The sequence below is a fragment of the Anarhichas minor genome, unplaced genomic scaffold (assembly GCF_050575085.1).
Source record: "Anarhichas minor isolate MPS153535 unplaced genomic scaffold, ASM5057508v1 ptg000009l, whole genome shotgun sequence".
Taxonomy (NCBI): domain Eukaryota; kingdom Metazoa; phylum Chordata; class Actinopteri; order Perciformes; family Anarhichadidae; genus Anarhichas; species Anarhichas minor.
Genome location: NW_027466455.1, coordinates 6,026,538 through 6,033,439, shown reverse-complemented (window position 1 = coordinate 6,033,439; position 6,902 = coordinate 6,026,538).

Below are 6,902 nucleotides of genomic sequence, written 5' to 3'. Positions count from 1 at the left end.
GAAATATGTTGATCCAGAACCTTCTTGCCCTCTGATGCCTCCATTTGTGCCTCAATTTCGTCGCGTCTCGCTCCTCTCTGTCAGCAGGCGTGTGTCCATTCAGAACAGAGGAGCACTTCTGCCTTTAGATGTTCAGCGTCACTTTGAACAAATGCCTAATGCTGTGGTTCTTCTGGTAAAGACTGTCTTGATGGGAAACTTCAGCAATTGTAACATTAGAGTGTGCCTCAGGTGTTGGGGAGTACTACTGCATATGTGAAAAAGGCATAAAGTCATTAGTGTCTCCAGAGGGAGCTGAGTGAAGTCTGATAAATGTCCTGTCAGCGTCGGTTAGGTCTGAAGACTATAAGTTTGAAAATGAAAATCAGGAGAAAGAAGTGATCATACCAGAGCTCTTTTGAATGAATGCATCCTGTCACTGTGGGCTCTCTGCTCTGATCCCCATGTATTACTGAGTGACAGATCATTTATGCTACTGTCGACTGTGTTAGATCCGGGGGGTTCTCTGGCCCGATACGGGGCTACCTACTGACTCAGCTCTCTATTAAAAGATTGTCGAGCTGGTGTTCTGTCGAGGAAACTCGCCTGGCTTCTGCTAACTACCGTTACTCCTGACGTCTACCCTGCTTCCACTGGTAACGTGCACTCGGCCGAGGGGCCACCCTGGCCGGGTGCTTCTACCTAGTCGCGTCATTATGGCAGCTTTCCTCTTCTGGATCCGGGCTCTTGGTAAATTGCCAGGTTAGGTTTTAACGGCTAGGATTATAACTAAAACCGTAAGGGACTGTTTAAGTGGACTCGGTCACTAGGATAACCATTAAGAACTCTTGTTGTTAACATACAATAGATTTACCCTTTTACTGCCACGAGGAACTTCTACTACTTCAGCAAATGAATTCTCTTGAGAAATTTACCTTAAATGCAGATTAGATATTTATTGCAGGATATATTAGCAGGGGCACAGCTACAGCTCACATAAAATAATACTACACTTGATTCGATCAGGTTACAATTCCTTCTTAGGTTATACTCATTAATTCTCGATGCCGAGGCGGCTCGGTGGAGCTGGATTCTCGATGTGGTAAAAGTCCTTTTGGGGTTTTTAGGAGCGAAGGCCAGGCCTGACCTTCGGCTCCTCCTGCGCGGCCAACGAAATCCGTTCAGCGATCCCTCAGGCTCAGTACAAAGTCTTTGGGGCGGCTGCATCCATCTGTTGTCCGGTTGTTAAAGTCAAACAGGGGGGAGAGGAAAATCTCCGTCTTTCAATCTTTGTCCAGGAACGGCTGTCTTCTTTCCGTAAACAGAGACGAAGTCCTCCGATGCGGCTGTCGAGGTCCAGTGTTCTTCCTCCGTGGAGCACTTGGGTGGCTCCCGCGTTGAATCACGTCTTGCTCTTTGTAAGTTTCTCTTTTTATAACACTTTGAGCTCTCTCTCCCCCCTCCTCCCCAACACTCCCTCCCTCGGCATGTGATTTACATTACATCATTGATCATGTGTGTGTGTGCTGCGAACAACACCCTAACTTTCTGTGTGTGTATGCTCTGACTTCCTCAATGTTCGAGCGTGTTTCAGGTTACACCCGTGGACATGTTCAGACAACACCACAACATCTGTTATGATCTCATCCTTTAAGGCCCCCACCCTGCTTACATCAGCTCTTTCCTCACACACACAGACTTCACTTTACTCAGTTACACATATACATTATTATTATCAGTTTTACATTTGTTAAATCACTTCATTATTCTTATGTTATACATACTTGCTTTAAAACGATTACTGATTTCATTCTTTACTTAGTTATATGCTTTGTGTCCCTTTAGCCTACTGTCATCTCGAACTGTATTCCTTCATTTCAGGCAGCTTTCCTGGGATCTCAACCTTCTTTTTTGACACCCCCTTCTTGAGGTCTCAGGCTGCGTCGCAGTGCTAGTCGTCTCCCTGCAGGGAGTCGTCGTCGCCCGGGGCAGAGATGATAAGCACATCGTCATCTGAGGATGGGCTTGATCCCCGCTCCCAGCTGTCGACCACCACCAGGCCGTCCAACCCCGGTGGCTGTAATCCCAGGAGTCCGTCCTCCTCATCTTCCTCCTTCAGCTGCTCGTCCATGTCCCGCGTCAGGGCCAACACGTTTTGGTCCAGAATGGTGTTTGGAGAGAGGGAACCCAGGGTAGGGACAGGGCTGCAGAGGGTTTCTTCTTCAGACTCACGATATCCCGCTAGTCCTTCGAGGATGACTTCTACCAGCTCCCCCCATTCCTCATCGTATCCCCACATTCCCATCAGGTTTGGTATTATGCCTGCGGTCTCTGTCTGTACACCCACGTCACGGTATTCCACATCTGTGTCGCTTGCAGTGTCGTTGACGACCTCGGGAGGTGGGGATGGTGATCGATAGAGCACCGGCGGCAAGCGCGGGCCAATGATGACGAACCGGCCATCGACAAGATGGGTGGTGGAGACCCGGCCGCCATCAGGCAATTCCCATAATTTTGAATATACCGGACAGTACATACCATTGTTGTAGAATTGGATCTGGGGTTCAGCTCCTCCAGCGGAACTCCATATTACTTTTGCCTTCATTTCTATTTCCATACAGTCAACTACATTCATTGCCGGTATAAAAGGGGTACTTCCTTTGCAGAAGATGCCGCTGGCTGCTCCTATTGGGAAATGCCCCAGGTAGCACTGGGTGCACCATAACGCTGGGGTTACCTCCCACAGGTGCATTGTCTGCTCCGTGAGGATTCCACAGCAGATACAGCCGGCACCCTCCTGTAATAAATTGAACACAAAGACTTCATTAATATTGCTGTTCTTTAAGCGTTTTATGCAAAGCGAGCTTTAGCAGGGGGTGGTCTTATTTTCTTTCTTAAGATCCCCTATTTGCATTGGACTGCGCCATGGAGCGCCTCATAGCCAGGTGACTCAGCCATGGTGATCTTAACGCCATCGGAGGTGTTTGTCCTGGGCTCTCGGGTCCGTTCTTCCAGGGAAAGAGTGCCTCATACATCATGAGCCATGCTGCTATATCGATCGATGATTCGGAACCCGCCCAGTAGATGGCGACAGTAGCTCCCTAACCGAGGCCCCAGAAAGTAATGGTGAAGATCTTGTGGAGCCAACGCCCTCTTCCTCTTTGTTGCAAAGCCATGGTCATGACCACGAGGTATGCCAGCGCAGCGATCGCCATTATTGCCTCAATGATTGCTGACACCAGTTTCAATGGTTTGTAGAAGATTGCAGCGACGTCGAATCCCAACCAGATGACCACCATTCCTCCCTTCACTAGACCGAAGCGTGTGGTGTCGATGTTGACTCTCCCCAAGAGGTAAGTTGCAAACCAGGAAAGGGTGATCCACATTGACCCGCAATAGACGTTCTTGACCGCCGTCTTCAGACACCCCGCGACCAGGGTCAGCATTCTTAGTGGCTGGGATATGGACCAGTCGCCCATGCAGCAGTAGAAGAACCAAATGATTTCAAGGACCCAAAAGTCCAGCTCGGTTAATCTAATCACTGATACTGGTTTTGCGGCTGAGGAGTTCTGGACTGCTTCGGTCATACTCACTCCGAATGTGGTCAGGCCTGGGGCCGCGGTTGTGGTGGTGTCAGTTGTCATCCTGGCTGTATGTGTTAAATTTCTTTCTTCTTTCTAGGTCGAGGCTCTTGGTTGAGGTTCTGGGTCCGCAATGGCTGTGGCGCTCCAGTAGTCCACCCTTTATAGGCGGGTATGGCCCTCCCTTTCCCGTCGGAGGGGCCTCTCCTCTACTTCCCTTTTCTTCCTCGCGTTCTTCTTGAAGCACGAGGACACAGTGGCTGCAACCCCGCCCTTAATGGCGGCGCATGCTATTATGCCTAGAATCACAATTCCAACTATCATCAACAAATATGGCCAAAGCCAGGATACTAACGACCCCATCCAGCTCCTTACAACCGAGAATCCTTCTCCAATCTTCCCTGCCATCTCTTCGACTGCCACCGTGGCTGTCCCGACAATGGTGGCTCCTGTTAACTCGATCCAGATACACTCATGTTCACGTCGGCCGCTCCCGCAGCTCAGCCAGTGTTCTTCTGGTGAATAGCACGTTCCGTTCCCATATAGGTGATTAGGCCCTATCCACTCAAATCCTGTGTCTTCCTTTCCTTCACACAGACTCTTCCTGAAGGCGTGACCCTCAGCCAGAAAAACTGTAGGGTCCGTTACTTGCGGGATGATCTGTCCGTTTACGTTCTTTCTGTTTTTCATACGATGGCCCAGGATTAAGTTGGTACAGCTGCTGGTTAGCGGTCCTGATCTTCTCCATTTCTGGTCTCTTCCTTTCACCCAGGTTACTTCTTGCACATGGGTTTCATACTCATCCCCATAGTGTCCTTTGCAATGGTCTTCCCATCCCGGCACGGCTTCACAATGTCTCCCGGCCAGGCTGATGTTGCAAGTAGTGTTTCCTCGGTTACAGTCCATCTTCCAGGGTCGTGGGCCTACATATGGTTCGGGTTTGCTCCATATGCCGGGCCAGATGTCTCTGTCTTTTGAGTACACTGTAGCAATGTACTGATACTTCACCCAGTAATTTTCTGTCTGAGCTAAGCATGGTACAACCCATTCCAACACTTCGTCCTTCTGTAGGCCCCACCATGTTGAGCTACCGTCTCTGGTATGGCCCTCTTTCCAAGCTTGTAGGGTCCCTTTTATGGTTTGATTTTCCTTCAGGCCCGTACAGTCATATAGCCATGTCCCCCAAACCCAGTGCCACTCTTGCCAAAGTGTGCATCGCGGTGAGGCTACCTCGGCTAGATACTCTGTTCCATTCAGAGCAGCAAACATTTTGTTGGTCACACATGTGTCAATTTTCAGGAAATCCCCGAGTGGGACTGTCATTAAATCCTCTGGTTTTGGCAGTTTTTGTACATACATGTCTGTCGTCCCAGGTCCGACTAGGCCGTGGCTGGCTCTAGAGTATCCCTGGTGGAAGGACCCCTTGAAATGCACCAGTGAAGTTACCCATATCCAGGGTAGTGTGCTGTTGAGCCATTCCTCGTGCTGGGCATTGGGTTGGGGTAGATAGATGTACTAATGAGCCTGATACTGTGGTTTGGTTGCCGGAGTTATTACAAAGTAGTTCTGGGTCTCACAGTAATAGAACATGTTCCAGAAACACTTATCAAGTTTGGGGAGTTTGTTCTGCGTACACTCCCTTGCCCACCTCCTGCTCATATTTCTACGATGACTGGGGGGTCGTGGCTTGAATTTCGGTTGCGGACTCCATTCCTCGGGCTCTTGTGCCGTAGGACTTACTTCTTCTTCCTCTGCCTGCTGCGTTTTATTCTCGGCCTGGCTTGTGCTGTTGTCCAGCCGGCTGGTCGTGGTGTTACCCAGTAGCCTTACCCTAGGCCGCCTGGGTGTACGCCGTGGTGGTGTGGCTTCGCAGGTGAGATTGTAGTGTCCCCAGAACTCTCCTCCTTCTGGCAAAATAGTCAAGCACGTATCATTTCGATGGCTCGCTGCATATATTACCTCGGGCTTCCAGTATCCCTCGGTCCCTCGCTCTGTCCATAGGACACATGCCCATGAACAGTACCAGCCCGGGACCCCATACTCGGGGTAAATCCAATTACACTGTGCCCTTTTCTCTTCTCTTTCTTTCCGGATCAAGATAGTTATCTTCATTTCCTCTTCTTCCGTAGATATTTCATCCACCTTCCATGTTGAATTCTCTGTTACTCGCTGGATTTCACCTGCCCAATCTGCCGTATCGCCTGTGTCGTTGATTCTACCCGGTTGCTTCCAGGTAGCAATCCACTCGATGATAGTAGCAGTCAGGTTCGGGGCCGTCTCACCCCCTTCTTGCAGTCCAGCTAGACCCTCCAGGTCCAACCGGGTCGTGTTGCTCCCCCATCCAGCGAATTTGGAGAGAACAATTGTTGCAGATTCCACCGTCCAGCATGTCTGGTCGAACCTCTTTGTGGTAGTGTAGGACACCCTTACATGAGTTAGGGCCCATGGTTCACTACCGTAGTGGTACAGTATGGCTAAGACACCTGCTAGTCCTGCCATCACTGCTACCATTTTAGCCATTACGCCAAAACATATCCATTTTCCGTTCCGTGGTCGTTCACTTGATCCTTGCAGTCGCTTGCTGTTGTTTACTGATTGGTTGGGTTTTAATCTTGTGGGTCGCCTAGTTCCTTGAACTCCCCCAAGCAAGCTTGGGAGATCCATGAAGTAGGTCTCGCCTGTGTGGAAATCTGCGGTGGCAGGTTCATTGTCTGGACGTGACAGCTGGAGCTGAAGCACGGAGGTGAGTCTGGGTCAGTCTGAACAACCCTTCCCTTCAGGAGTCGATGATATAGCACTGAGGGGTGGTGTCCTATTCTTTCGTCCAGCCCTCTCCACACCCATCGGTAGTAGGTGACTACCAGCGACGCTGGCTGTGGGAGTGGCCCAATGCAGTCACCATCACCATCCGCGCGCCAGGTCAGCCGTTTATACCCCTCCTTCTGTTCCGGTGAAATATAGTTTCTGACTTGGGCCAGTGCTGCGAATAGGGGCTCTCCATCTTCCGTTTGGAGCTCCGTTACTTTTGCCCATAGGTCGGAGTGATTTTGCTGGAGGTGCATCCAATTTCTGACCTTGGTGTACGGCATATTCATCATTCGTAGGTCTGGGTTCGGGTTTAGCGGGCCTGGACTAGGCAGGCAGTAACTGACAGTGTGTAACCGCATGTCGTGATTCTCAATGACACAACGTTTGTTGTTTTTAACGTGTAGAGCTGTTTGGCGCCGCATAATTGGGCTGTTTGTCCAAATCACCTCCTCACCCAGCCAAATCTCAACATATTCGTCTTGCAAATGATCAGCGTAGTTGGGCCCCCACCTTAATTTCAGATGTTTTCCTTGT